General features: G+C 38.4%; 1 long non-coding RNA gene across 1 annotated transcript; it reads left to right on the top strand.

Annotated features, from left to right (window-relative positions):
• On the top strand, window positions 1-2,682 carry LOC308061636. The gene is made up of 2 exons (XR_013927309.1): window positions 1-1,266; window positions 1,327-2,682. It is a non-coding gene; the product is annotated as an uncharacterized lncRNA (long non-coding RNA).
• The last annotated feature ends 13,375 nt before the right edge of the window (window positions 2,683-16,057 follow it).

Genomic DNA, 16,057 nt, shown 5'->3' with positions numbered 1-16,057 from the left:
GGGTCTATCTAGTGCGCACAGACCTGCCATAGCACAGTGCCAAGGTTTCTGTAATCACCTGTTATTGCAGAACTTCTGGACAGGTGCAAATTTGAGCCTGAGAAATGTAAATTGTGTCCTTATAGTGATTAGGCAAAGAGGAAGCTTTCCCTGGTCAATGTGTGCCTCAGGTAAACAGAAAATGACTCATATGCGTGCATTGCCTCGGCAGATGGAACAGGCTGTAAATGGTACCGTTGCCAACCAAAAATTTTCACAAAATTTTGTAAAATAGTTTTGTACTGTGTCTTTCAGCAGTAAAGCTTTATTTTTTGTTTGTTTTTCTTTAGAACTGCAGTCTGCTAAGACTCATGTTTGTAGTTTATTCCTCAGGCCATGATTTCACCCTTTTTTTCTATTAAAGAATTTGCAGCCATCTTCCTTTACAGGTGTTGGGGTATAATTTCAACCAAAACACGTTTTTTTTCTGAAAGATAGGACTGGTCACTCATGATAACATCACACAGTGGCCTTTACCAGGGAAAAAAAATGAGCTTGCTTGGCATTTAGAGGTTTCTGTTGCCCTGTGGGTTGTGGTAGAGATGTGGCCAGTATAGTGATTTAATACTTTTTCAGGTCAGGAAGGTTAGATTATTACTGAAATCTAAAACAATGAGGTAAACATTTGAAAATTCCTACTTCACTGAAGTTTAATTTGGGTGAGGAGGTGGTGAATATACTCAGAATGCATGTTGCTCGACATGCTTTGGCTTCAGCGCTCACCCATAAGCCCATGAATCACAGGCAGTTGCAAAAACTGCCTCAGGGAACAAGTTAACTTTAAATAAATTGTCTCCTTTTTAAGATCTTTGCTGAACAGAAGACAGGAGGATTGGCTGCAGGATATTAACAGGAAGAAAAAGAAATAAATACATAAATATAAATACTAGATTAAATACCTATTTTCCTGTGATATATAACTTCATGAGGCGTTTGTCATAAAAATTAAACAGGTCATGGGGGAGAGGACAGCACTGAATCCTGGCCTGTAAATGCCATTTATTATCACACTGATGAGGGAAAGGGCAAACAACTGAGTTTCTGTTTTATTGGTTGTTTTTAATGGTACAGAGATACTGCTTCTTACTGAGAGCTAGACAAGTTTTTACAGGCACTAATCTAACACAGCGGTACAAAGCCAAGTGATAGCTTTATATCCCTACAACTTCCATTTGCAAAACCAATTGATAAAGGAGTTGAAAAGCAATTTACAGTGAACTCGTGGTTGTGTCAGCAAGAACAAAGAACTATTCCACGGAAAGACTTGGGGACTACTGTAGTTTCAAGCAGCACATTATCTGCCACAGCTCTGAGGCACTGAGGCCTGAGCAACAGGCCCTGAGCCAAAGTTGACCTCTAGATGAACCCGCCAGCCAAACATTATATATGTATCTAGTATCCAATCATTAGCAAAATATGCATGATCATTAGTAAACTATGTATGATCATTAGCAAAAGATGTAGCTTAGGTAAAATATAATCTCTGGTGAAGATATAGTGCATCCTTCCTTGCTTAGAGGCAGGTGGACAACAGACGTTTGGCCTTGTTTGGAAACCAGTGGTTAAAATCCAGTAGATAAAGGAAACTTCCTTGGCTCCTCCCTGAGCCTGGACAGGCTTTGGTGGGATCTGAGAGGAAAGTGAAACCAGATGTTTCTGTATTTGAAATTATGTGAGCTTGTTTATTCACTAGCATAAAATCTGGACCCTCTTGCAGCAACTTTGGAGACCTCACCTACAAAGGGACTCCCTGTGTAGGACTTCCCAATTGCTGGGACAGGCTCTCTGAACCCTGGCTGCAAGCGGGGCTCCCCAGCAGCTTTGGGTGGATCCGGATGATGGTAATGTGTTAGGGCAATTGGTGATGTATCTTTCTTAACCACTATTGCTAACCTTGAGTAGTAATAATTAGGTTCTTATCTGTTTTATTGCTTACATCAGGGTATCGTAGGCTACTTTTATATGTGTATATTGCCTTTTTTTCTGTATAAAATTGAAACAAGCACTAAATCAAGGTTATTTTCTGTACTGTTGTCTGTATGCTATCTATTGACCCTGTCAAATGGCAAAACAAGTTCACAAGAAGATGTACAATAAGCTAGGTAACCTGTAATGCTCGGGGTTCAGCTGTCTGTTTTCGGTCACAAAAGGAAGATCTTTCCCTCCTGTTTACCACAGTTCTTTAGAATCCAGAGGCCGTGTCTGAGAATCTCTAAAGAATTGTCATGATTCTTTGGTGATTGTACATGAAAACTGACTTGAGATGTTGAATTTTATAATGGCCCATCTCTGACTAGATCTGAGTCCAGACTGACATGCAAAAATAGACAAGTGTTTTGAAAGAATGTAATTTTACTGGTTAATATCCAGAACCTGAATTGAGGCATCTCTTCACTTTGCTTACAATTTCCAGGATAAAAGAGAACAACCAAAGCTCTAATCATGCCAGATGCTGATCATTCTCCAGGAGGGCGCACGCCTTCTTTTTGGAGGCCAGTTACTAAATTTGCAGTTCTGATTTTTGATTGCTCCACTTGGGAGCCTGTAGGAGTAGACTGTTCTTTTAGGAAGAAATCAAACAAAACCCTGAGTTTATCTCTAACTCAGATAAACTGTGTTGTTTTCTTAAATGACTTTCAGTGATACGAACTTTTATTTATGCCTGGAGTTTGATGAACACAAAATAGTATCAACACATCCCAGGTTTCCCTCCACTAAGTTGGCAGAGGGTAATCAGCACAACAAACTGTTTCTACAACCCTGAGTTTTTCTTAAGAGCTCTGTCTGTACTTGGATAAACACAAAAGTGAAGTCACACACAACTGAATTCTAACAGAAACAGTGCAATGGAACCATATAAATAGAGTAGGTTTATTTAGCCCCAGTTTCATTAACAAGTTAAAGACCCATATAAAACATAGGAATGCATATATATTTTCTCACCTGGAGATTAAATTATTCTAACAGATCCAAAGAGATTGTAGACTTTGTATTGTGGAAAAGAGGCAATGAGGTTGGAGAACATTTTGTATATCCAAAAGTATCCAGAGCATCACAGAATTTAAAGACGGAAATATGTTACAGAGCTTTGCATCAGGGAATGAGTGCAGAAGCTGCCTCTGCCTTCTGGTATTACCATCCCTTGGGGCACCCTGCATATTCAAAGAACTGGCCAGGATGTTAATACTGGTTTCCCAGTTGCCATGTTTTATGTGTATCTTTGTCTTCATTGCCCTTCTCCCTTAGATTCCAGAGAGACCAAAGCCATAGTCAGCAAGGTACTCATGACAGAGGTTGGAGGTACAGCAGCTTCCTGCTGGAGGAAAGTAAGAAATTACGGTTTTCGTATTAAACTTTGAGTCAATAAGAAGGGAGTTATCCTTCTTGGTAGAAATCACCATTGGGAAGCAAAAAAAAAGGGTCCACCCTCACATATAGAAGAATGTGGGTTTTGTCACTATCCAAAACGCAAGCCAGTATGGAGGACAGTGTGATGACTTACACTAGCAGAGACTGAAGCGGGGAGTTATAGGAATCAGTGTGTATCAATACAGGGCACATCCTTGCTGCCCTCCAGGGTTAAAAAGTCCCCAGCATACTGAGCGCACCCAGCAAGGATGACCTTAGCAGGCAGGTGATCTCCTTGCACCACATCCTAGAATAAACATGGCTAGCTTTTTACTGAATGGTCTTCTTCCTGACATACGCTGCCTGTGCTGTCCCTGTTTTTACTTCTGATTTGTAGTATCAAGAATAATCATTATAATCACCACCATTTTACTATTTCCTTTCTACTTTCTGATATTCTATCTCTTGTTTACTTTTCTTCTTTCTACTCTTATTTTTTGGTTCTTCCTCATTCATATCAAACTGAAACAGTGCAGAGGTGCTGACAGAGGTGGCAGAACTTTACTGAATACTTTATGAGGAAAGGAGACACTTCGGTCTGCCAGTGGCCACCTCAGCCTTCAGTCCCATACACATCAACTGCTTTATAGGCTTGTATATGATCTGCTGCCATGGAATCAGAGAAGATCAGAGAAATGTTATAATACAATATCCACAAGTCCAGGAGTACAGATGCATATGCACAGGAGGTCTGAGATAAGGCTCGGCAGTGAATAATGTGGGAGGACGATAAGGAGCAATAAATAACCTGGACTTGCATTGAGACAGAGTTCTCAGGGTGAGGTCTGTGGGCATAATTGCCAAGCATCCAGAGCTGCTGTGCTGTCCTAGAAGCAAACTGCAGTGGTCTTTCCACCTAAAAATTAAATTAACCTTCAGTGGGGATCATTGTGTTATCTTTTAACTATAATGAGAGTTTAGGTACCCACTGGATGTGTGAACATGTAGCTGCTTTAGTCTCAGACTGAACCCCTTGTTCTCTAGTTCTCAGAATAAGTGGTGGGAGAAATTCAAAACTATTAAAGTTACAGCACAAAATCTCACAGACATGTGAACAAGATTATTACTGTTTTACCCCTAAACAGGATTACAAAGAGAATTCAGAGCAAAGCAAGTAAAATTAATGACCTTCTAAAGAGTATAAGGAAGCAAAGTAACCTTGCTTAAAATCGCTGGCACTGAAGTAGTCCACAAATGCCAGGATCCAACTGTGCCTGGCTGTTCATTTTATATACACCTACATCGCTCTACGACAATTTGCAAACAGTGTGACAGAATGGAGAATTGCCTACTCTTGAAGTGCTTGATTATTAATGAACTCATAGGAACCCTGCACCACATTTCAGGATAGGAAGACAGGACTACTATGTGCAAGTGAAACTGTAGGTTTGTTTGAGTAAGCAGCATGTAATTATCCAGACTGGAAGGTGGCCAGTGCACTAAAGCTGACACTCTATCACTAACCTTGCAGCATTCAGAACCCAGTATATTTGCAAATGGTTTGCTGCAGTTCGTTTTCCAAGGTTCAGCATTAGACAGGAATATATTTTCTATTCTATTCTGACGGCAGCACATCCTCCTCCTGATTATAGTCCCACAATCTACTTCTGCTGTCTGGCTTTAATTCTGATACCTTTAATTTTTCTGTATTAGGGAAATGGAAGACTCAGAACAATAGCTTATTCCTTCCTTTCCAACAGCCTGGACACATTTAAGTGGCAGTGCAAAATTACTCCCCAGAGCCTTCTCTCAGGTCCAGACAACACAGGTCTTAGAATGTGAGAGTCATGCACGTCAGGATGAAGGTCATGCACGTCAGCATGAAGGTCATGCACATCATGAGCACTTCACAAAGACTCTCTTTACTGTGTCCCAGGGAGTACGAGATATCTTTGAAATCACAACCATTAGCAAGCCTGCCAAACTTTGCTTATTTTTAATTTATCTGGTAAGCTGCTGTCAAAAGCAATGTTCTCTTTCCTCATTCCTCAGACAATATCAAATGACTAAAGAAGGGAGATCAACAAGTCACTACATGGAATAACTGGGAGGGAGAGGTCATTCGGTTTGTGCTGGGGTGGGAGCAGAAGCCAGTTCAGCTGTAGGGTTTGTTTTGGAATGATGTGAAACGGGTGGGAGGTGCAGAGATTTGTTGAGACAAAGGCTGGTACCTGCAAGGAAGAGGCTATATAGGCTTGTTGGCAGAACTCAGTTTACAGGAGCAAAATCTTTTATGAAGCATAGCTTACAAACTCTGCCACCTGGGTTTCAGGCAAGGATGTCTAGTTTAATGGAAATATCATGCTTCCAGATATTGCATCAGCTTTTGGAACTGGAACCAAACAATGGGTCTTTTAATAATTGAAATATTTATATTGTGAACTACTTAGCTTTGCATTTTCCTGTAATGGCAAAGCTTTGGCCCCTGATGTTTACATTCTCCAGAGAGAAAGAACAAATTAACAGAGTTTTTAATCTTGTGTATGTGGGAGGGGAGAGTGAGCCTGTTGCTGGCTGGCTCCAAGCCAGAGCAGCCAGCACCTAAATAGAAAGCAAAATTGCAAAACCCCAGATCTAACAATAGAGAGGAACATGGACTCCATTGTTCTTCTGAGCACATTTCTACAGCAGGTAGAACATAGTAATGCCTCATGATTTAAATCTGTGGCACGGAATGACTGTTCATTTTGTTATTTGTATTTATCTAATTCTGATGGACACCCTATGATTTTGCATTAGGCAAAATGTAATGCTTCTGGTTTTTTTGATAGACCTGACTCTTCAGAGTAGTAATTTATATATTTTTTTAATTATTATTAAGCCTTTTCCTGGGCATTTTCATGAGGTTGCACTTTGGACACCTTTTTCATGCACCATTGAAACTGTTGACATGTTTACTGAGCGTAGCCAAACAACAGAGTAATTTTGTATTTCATAAATACTAGTGAACAGGCTCACTAGACAGTGCCAGAACATTTTTGAAGACTAACTGCCCCAGAGCTGTCTTTAAATGTTTATTTAACTAACTACTCTGTCACTGAGATTTTGTCTTGCTGTATTTAGTGATGTCAGCATTGATTTCAAGAGAAATATATTGAACAACGAAGCTTTTTATCATCATTACTTCTACTGAAGGGCATTCTAAGAATTCATCTTCCAGAGTTTGTACTGCCAAAGCATTTTTGTACTATCTCCTTCTGTGTCTGAGGCCTTTGTGAAAAATCTTGAATTAAATGTTCCACTCACATTCTCAGTGACAGCAAGTGCTCATATTTTCTGCATCTCTACACTTTTATCTTTCCTCAGAGTGCTCTCTGTTCACCTCTGCGTTGTTTCTTTAGTAAACTATTTGGAAAGCTGTAAGAGAAGGAAGTGTTGGGGAACTCCTGTAGCAGTAATTTTACCTAAATGGCTAGAGATGTCCACTCAAAGGCAAACTGTAGTAGCATAATAATGAGAATATAAGTGAATATAGCTGCTTAGCATTAGGCAAAGCAGTAGCTTGTTAGTTCATTGATCCCAGCACTATTAAGCTAGAATTTATTAGTTTGGGGGTTGGCTTTCTTTTTAAGTTTCAATCTTACAAGTAATGTTTCTACTTTTAACTTTACGAGTTTCTCGATAGCTAGGTAAACGTACAGTACATGCCTGACTTTCAAAGTCTCTACCAGGAACTAGCTTTTGAGGTGAACAGGTTCAACTTTCTAAAATGTCCACAAGGTTGAAAGCTTCCTCTTTTAGAAAAACTTTTTGTTCTTTTCCAACCCCAAAAAGCACTTAAAAACTTTAATATAACTCCTCAGAATTTAATTGCATATTAATATAGTATACATTACATAAAATATAATTATGCATTTATATTCTCATCAAAATAAACACTATAGAAATAACATTTGAGACATTATTCCAAATGCATGTGAGGGAACCATAAAATAAAACAGATGGCAAGGGCTAAATAAAGAATGGTAATCAAAATGGTATTAAGTACTTTGCAAATAGGACAATAGTTTTGATTAACATCACCAGGAATTACAGAGATAATCGGAAGGTCTACAGAGCTCTGAAATGTTTTTTGGTGTTCCAGTCTGAAATAATCTACTGTGAAAGAAACAGATCTCATACCATTTAGTCAGATCAGCTTTCTACATTGACTTCAGCCAGTATTTTCCTCTATGGAGAGCAGAGGTCATGATGAAAAATAGAATATGAGAATTCAAAGCTTATTGAAAATTAATTTTCACTACTTACCTTTTATTGATTATGGCAGTGACAGTTAGTACCAATAGTGTAGTATAGCAGACTTGTACTTCCTTAGCAACCACTAAGTATTTTTGAAAAGAGATAAAAGGATTTTGTAGGCTATTGTAAAGAAAAGGAAAGGTTAAAAGGGGGCTAGTTTGATGATAATACACTGAACATTACAAAGCATACAAATACTGGTGCAGTATATAATTTTATTTTATAAAATGATTTTTTTCTTCACATAACCCAGCATCTGTTTATTCAAACTACTCAAATTCAATTCCTAATGGACCTATAAATTTCCTATAAAGTGGGTTGACCTCCTTAGTAGCAAGGAACATATGGACAGTGTGACACAGTTCTTTAGATGTCAGAATAGGCTTTGCATACCAGTGCAGATCTCAGCTATGCCTGAGTTTGAAGTGGAACAATTACATACTGGGAACATATTGTAGAGGCAGATTTACTAACTCAGTCATGAAAATTAAGAGCAAAATATTTACAGTTAAATTAAGGTAGGAACTGTGAAACAAATGAACTCCTGCTGGATTCATTTGTAAAAGTACAGAATAGGATGACAGTGTTTGAGTTCTCAGGGTCGAAATATGAGCACATTTGTTGTGCCTTTCTCTTGTTTACCTCATAATAAAAATTAACGATAACCTCTCCATTTTATGCTTTTCCCTCCTTCCCTTTGCACAAGGGCAATGGGAATTATAACACTAACAAAACTATGTGAAGAAAATAGGGTAGGGTAAACTTTATCCTTTAGCTACAGCTGTTGAACTCATTAGTTCCGTAGGACTAGTGAGATCCAGCAGAACAAAGAATTTCTCTTAGGGGATTTAACTGAAGGGTCTAAGAAGGTCTAATCCAGCTCTTGGAGAAATCAATGTGAACTTTTCCAATGATTTCAGAGAAAATTGGATCAGACCCAATGGTCAGAGAATTCTGAGTTAAAGCTGAAATCTATCCCGTTTAGTCTTATGTGCTATTTCAGCTCCCACTCCAGTCAAAACCTGCCAGAATAAATGAGAAATTACAGAACAAAGTTTGATTTAATATGGCTTGATCTGTGTTTTCCCACAGTTGCTCCTGCATACCCTATTATCCCAAAAGGCACATAATGAAACAAATAAATATAAAGCTCACTGTATACACAATTATTATAAACACAAGCCTGTTCCTAATGGGTACAATATAGATAAGGGGGAATTAATCTGTGCTTTAAAATCTGGTTTCGATATGCAAACAATTTTATTGAAAGTAATTCTTATTGTAAGCTGAAACCAAAATTGTCAAAAATACTGCTGAAATCCATTCCCTGACTTTTATTGGTGTTGATTTTAATGGAATTAGTCAGAAATCAGTGTTTTCTAGTGATAAACAGCCAGCAAAGACTTCATTCCTTTTTAGTTACCTAATTCCAGTTACTTCAAATGAAGAAAGCTGATGGTGTATAAATATAATTGGTATAAAAATATACCTATATACGTCACAAATACTGCAGCATTAATCCTACAGCATGGGTATGCACTTCCTCTCCCTCAACCCTACAGACATTTTCCTTCACATTTTCTGTTCTAACAGTATGTACAACCTGTCCTTCAAATATCTCTTTAAAAGAAATATTAGTACTGGCAGCCAGTATATTGTAGATGGACCATGACAGAACAGAAGTATCTTGCTTAAAAAAGTACCTGCCCTGGAGCATTTAACAAGAACGTCAAACCCTAAACTAGGTCAGCCTTGTAATTCTGAGCAGTCTTCTCGTGACAAGAGTAATGTAAACAACAGGCTAAGTTTTTCTGTGCAGTTACCACCCTCATGTTTGCCATATGTCTCTTGGCCTGTTTTTATAATTGCTCTGTTGCTATTTGGTACTCAAAGCTTTCATTCATGGACTCCGAAAAGTTAGAAGGAATTCAGAGCTGGCAGATGTGTCAGCTCTGGCCACAACAGGCAAGAGATGCAGGAGGGCAGTTCTCTGGGCCACAGGCGGCACAGTTCCTCCTTGTCCAAAAAGCTGTATCAATCGTATTCCTAGAATAATTTCACCCCAGACCTCAGGATTCCTTACAGGTTTTATACCTTTACAGTGAATGTTATTTACCTTAAAACATCCCAGAGGAATACGAATGCTTTAAGAGGCTCAGCACACTTGCTGGTGGTGGAGATGGCTGTTGGGTGACAGCAGCCTGGTGAATGACTGAGCCCAGCGCAAGAAGCAAATGTTGGGACTGGAATGGGGACTGATAGATGACATGTTTCCTTCCCTTTTCCTCCATGGGATGTTTCTATTCTGGAAAGTGGAACATGTCCATGTTCCTGGGACAAGGTCACTAAGGAACAATTACCAGTGTTCCAATTTCACCAGAATATATATGGCACCCTCAGCCATATGTTTAAGCAGGACTCAGAAATGGCATTGCAGTGGCAAGGTTAAGCAATTTTGCTGAATGGAAACAAAAAGTGATAAAGTTAGCAAAAAGGAAGAATGTTTTATTTTAAGGAAGAGGATAGGAAATCAATTCCTCTTAGAGTAGCAAGTATTTTTCTTTCAAGTGTGTATATCTCAAATAAACAGTTAATCATTGTATGCCATGTGTTCTTTAAAATGGCTCTTATGATCAGCTGTACTATGTTTCAACACATATTTGGGTAAGTTTATTTGTTTTTTTCATCGGTACAACTGACATTCATTCAAAATGTACACTTAGGACAATTAATATTAAGTAGATTCCTGTGATCTATTTAAGTACGTTTGTACTAAAAATATTTTAGAGAGAAAAATATTCATTTGCTTTGATTGCAGCTGACTTCAACAAATTTTAACTGAGTTAATTTGAGAAGGTAAATCTAATGTCTAGATGTAACAAACCTTTAATTGGTGACTGGAACATTGCACTCTGTAATTCTGCTGTCCTGAGTGTATTTTCATTTGCTATCAATAATTAACATTTTGTCTATGAAACAGAATACATCATCACAAAACACCTGTTAATGACATTGATGAAAGAAATAAACTGGAAATAAACTTGGAAGTAAACACAGTTATCGTTTAACGAGCAAACTGCCGTTACTCCTATTACTAACCTCCTTAGTACTTAGTTTAATTATGGCACTGGAATGCATGCTTAACATTACCCATAACAGTTAATGAGCCAATTCTTCCAAAGTCATCTATTAACCAGTAATCTAATTTCAGGGAATAACCAATAAAGATGGCAGTGGGCAATCATGAACTCTGCAGCCCTACTTCGACACTCATTAATACTAGACATCTCAATTAGCAGACCACCTGCCAGTATGTATTTAATCTAGATCAGGCATAAATCCATAATCACATTTCTGTGGAAATAACCAGAGCAAACAATACGGTGTTTTGTCACCTTTTTGTTGCCTGCATAAGGATAAATAGTACTAATCAGGAATAAGGTCTGATAGAATGAAATTAAGCTTTTACTTTTTTAGTGTGTAATTATTTTAAATCACACTTCAACCAGGAGAATGAATTTATTCCCACTCAATTCTTAATGCATGTGGCCATGCCATTTTTTCACCCTAAAATATCTGTTGCCCCGGAAGGTATGAGATTAAATTGGCCAGGTTTAGTTAGTAAGGACAGGGAAGGAACTGGGAGGAATGTTTTGTGCCTCGCTTGGTCTATGGTGCTGCACATGACAAAATGAGCAGACATCAGATTAATTCAAGTGGAAACCCAAAACCAGAGTAGTGAATTCTGCCCAACAAGCCTAGCCAATACTGACGTGTGGGTGGTGTCAAGGCAACAAAGCGCTGTCTGTAGCAGTTTAGCAGTCTGAGGGTATGATTGCTATGTGGGACGTTTTCATTTCTGTGATAAAGAATTGCAATGCATCAATTAAAAACAAAGGACTGCTTCAGAAAATAGAACCAACGGTCAGGAAAGATCATCCAAAGTATGGTGTGGAGAAGCTGGATGCCCTCTCAAGTAAATAGTTTTCACACAGGTATTCTTCAATCCAAATAAGTGTCATTTGAATGATCTCCTATTTCAGTGGGTACTCAGCTATTTTACAGGCAGGCAGGGTGTACAATTTCATATTCAGTAATTGTACAGATTGGAAAGGCAGATATATTTAAATTTTTATTAGTAGATTTCCATTTAAAAAAGCATGCAGAGAATGACCCAAAATCTGCAAGCTATGCATTGCTAGGGTTTTTTTTAAGTCACTGGAGTCATAGGCAAGGTTTACAAGACAAAATAAGCACTCAAGCCTGTTCTTAGAAAGAACAGTGTTTCCTTATTTTTGTTTTCTTTGTGCAGGTCCCTAGAAAGTTGCCTCTAATAGATGTACAATATATGGTTCAAATATCCCCTCAAACAGCTTTCAGAAGGCAGATTGCTGTCAGTTATTGTATAGTACCTTATTTGGATATATATATACACATATATGTTGATATATTTGTACCAGTTATCTGGGGTTCTTCATATTAGCTATTGCTCAAATTGTAGTTTAGTCTTGACAACATATTGCAATTTGCACTGGCTTATTCCCTGATGTGACATTCCTGTCACTCAATGACTGTCCAGGAGAAACAAAAGTGGAAACAGACACTGGAAATGTGAGAAGCAACGAAAGACTCTCCATCTAAAATGAAAAGAACCCAGGTCTTCTTAATTGTAAGTTTGCTTTTATACAAAAAGAAAGATCTCATTAACATTGCAAGATCTGCCACCACCTGTTTTCTCCTTGTGTAAGTGGAGAAACACAGATTTAGATCATCTGTTAATAAAACACAAGGCTTGCGCCTCTGCTCTTAATCTCAGACTTCCACTACTGTTTGGGATATGAATATCGTGGATATGCTTTAGATGTATGTTACTTCAGAAATATTTCTTTTGTCACATTTTAACGTGAAGCAGAGCTGGTGTCTCAAAAGATCAATAAAAAGAAGTAATCTAAAGAGTCAAATAACTGGAATTCACCTCATTAAAAAGGGAATATTACAGAGACAGCAGTAACAGGTGCAAAAATGGGCTTATAGATAAAAAACCTGACCAGTCTTGTCATTTGGCCTCATTATATTCTGAACAAGAACTGATTTTCTTCACATTTCAGAGTTACAGAGAGACAATTAGTTTCTGTACCTATGCAGCTAAGGTAAGTTCTGGAGATGGTAATGACATGCCATAATGTATTAATAATAGTGTAATCATTAAAAAATATTCATAATGAATTTCTAGTCTTCAAAAAATGGATTGAACTAGAAATACATGTTTTACCTATCTGTGTTAGGTAAATAACCGATCCCTTCCTTGACCACATAACAACTAAGAAAAATGCAGAGTCAGAAGGGTATGCTTGTGCTGCTCAGGAGACAAGTGAGCATCAGGGTGCTGCTGCCTGTCCTGTTAAAGTGTTTGTTCATTCCCAGGCTCCCTTTGTGTTGCATTGACTAGTTCTCCTCAAGACAGATACTAGCGAAGGGGCTAGTCCAAAGAAGGGTGGACTTCATCACTTGATGCTATTGGGAGCTAGACATCAGCCTCTCTCCTAGAGCTCTTTAAGGTGGTTCCACTCTTAAGATGCCCGCTCAAATGCAATTAAATTATCCAGACAGGTATTTATCTCAGCTTTTATTTAAAGCTTCTATTTCTGGGATCCCAATTGCAGCACATCAAAGTTCTCATATATAATAATTGAGATTTTTTAAAAATATCTAAACTACCTACTGAATTTTAGATTACTTCATTTCTTTCACATCCAACATTTGGAGCTGTTGCTCCCATCCCTTCTATAAACAACCCTTTACATATATAAAAGATCCATACTTTTTCTTTTCTAGGCTAAGCAAGCCTCATTTTTTCAACTTTTCTTCACTTTTTATGTTTTGATTTTTTTTTTTCTGGGCTCTTTTCCATTTATTCCACTCACACACTTTCAGTGTGGTAGATAAAAGTCAATGTAATTCTCAAGTGAAGAACTAGGCCTTACCAATGTCAAACAGACTGCAGTAATTTTCCCCCAGATATAACACACAACACTTACTAATTAACTAAGAGCTAAAATTAGCCTTTGTTGTTAGTATGTCTTGAAAATCATAATATTACCAGCTGAAGTTGAATTTGAGGGGCACAAAGGATTAGTTTGATATGTTCTGTTCTTGACATCCATAGTCCTTGCTGCTTAGCACCACACTTGCCCCTGACAGCTAGCAAGTTTATCATTTAGTAATTTGTTACAGGTTCTTTCCTGGAGCACCTTTTATCTTCTTTTAAAATTAGGTAGTAATCTTGTCCTTCATGTACCCTATGATATTACCCTTCATCATCAGAGGTGCAGGCACTGCGGTGACTAGTTCCTGAAGTACTTTAGGATTAAGTTCATTAGTTGCTACTGATTTGTGTATATCTTGCTATTAAACAAACGGGTTTTACTAAGTCAGCTTAGGCTAAAACCAAGGAAACATGACAACCATTGTTTAAAATGTACTCATTTTGACTCCAAAGTAGTAGAAACAGTTTTAGTCATTTTATTAACAATGTTGGTCAATACCTTAGTTGTTCTCAAAAGTAGCTGGTGAATTTTGGGGCTCACGATGTAAGCAGTCAAGAAAGGCCCATCACAAGGAATGTAAACGCCATGTAAAAACAAGAGGCAGAGATAATGCGTTGCTTATAAAAAATGCAAGGAGGGAATTAAGTAATTCAAAATTGTTGCACAAACTGCATGACAGGAAATTCCATCTGAATGTGAGGAAGAACTCTTTACTTTGAGGGTGACAGAGCACTGGAACAGGCTTCCCAGAGAGGCTGTGGAGTCTCCTTCTCTGGAGACATTCAAAACCTGCCTGAACGTGACTCTGTGCAACCTGCTTAGGTGAACCTGCTTTAGCAGGGGGCTTGGACTAGATAATCTCCAGAGGTCCCATCCAACTCCAGCCATTCTGTGATTCTGCAATTGTCTTTTATGCTGTAGAAGTAATTTAAGCGGGGGTGGGTGGGGGTTGGGGGCACAATTCTGTGTCCTTGATTTTGTGTACGGTATCTTGGCATGTTTTAGCCAGTGCAGTTTATAGTCTCCCAGAGTACTTGTGGTGTTGGGACAGGGATTAGCAAAAGCATTCTTGTTTGGCAATTGGCATGGAGCTATACTGCTTGTTGGCTAAGAGTATGGCTGTAGCTATTCTGTGCCAGCTCTAAAGAACAATCAAATTAATCTTTAGTTTATTATAATAGTGTAATTATTTTCTGTGTTACACCGAGAAGTTAAGACTTGGATTCAAACTTCTCCTAAGTCCTGTTTAGATTTGAGGAGTTTTGCTGCATTTTAATTTAACATACTTGAAGACACACTGTCCAACCAGTTAGCTAGACCCACATTAAGAACCACTGAGCCTCCAAAGTCTGTGTACATATGGAAAGTGCAAATACACATAGAGAGACACATATACAGACAGAAAGGACAAATAAAACTTGTTTAATGCAAACATTCAAGGTGTGGCTTTTGGAGAGCTTGCTATGTGTGTCTGGCAACATTTTTCTCCAAAGATGACTTTTGCTTAATGAAATTCCTTTAAACTTGGCTGGGAAAGCAAACTTAATGAAACTTTGATAGTACCTGGACCAATATAGTAACAGAAAATCCTTCAGGATTTTGGTGACAATAGGGAGAGAACAAGGACACTCAAAACCCCAGTAAATTTGACAGATTTGCCTTCTGTTGTGGGTTTTTTTTAGCACAAAAAGATAGCAAATATTGAAAGAAAATTCAAGCAGAAATGATGTCGTGATCAAGCTCTCTTCTAAAATAATCAGAAATACAAAAAGATTTCTAAGTTATAGTTTTAATATCTGAAGATGTCCTTAGTCTGTTTCAGTGAAAAATTTCACTGTTCTCAGTTAGGGAATTCTCCATGAGCAAAGGATGTAGGAAGGAGGTTATGGCCCTGTGATCCCTTTATTCGTATTAGAAAAGGCTGTTATTTATTGGAAGAGTGACAGACACACAGACACACAGACACACACAGACACACAGACACACACAGACACACACACAGACACACAGACACACACAGACACACACAGACACACAGACACACACAGACACACACACAGACACACACAGACACAGACACACAGACACACACAGACACACACACAGACACAGACAGACACAGACAGACACACAGACAGACACACACACACACAAAGACACACACAGACACACACACACACAGACACACAGACACACACAGACACAGACAGACACAGACAGACACACACACAGACACACACACACACAGAGACACACACAGACACACACAGACACAGAGACACACACAGACACAGAGACACACAGACACAGAGACACACAGACAC

Source organism: Falco punctatus, assembly GCF_963210335.1.
Source record: "Falco punctatus genome assembly, chromosome: 3".
NCBI lineage: Eukaryota > Metazoa > Chordata > Aves > Falconiformes > Falconidae > Falco > Falco punctatus.
Note: the sequence above shows the minus strand (reverse complement) of the source record. Positions and strands in the feature narration are given on the sequence as shown.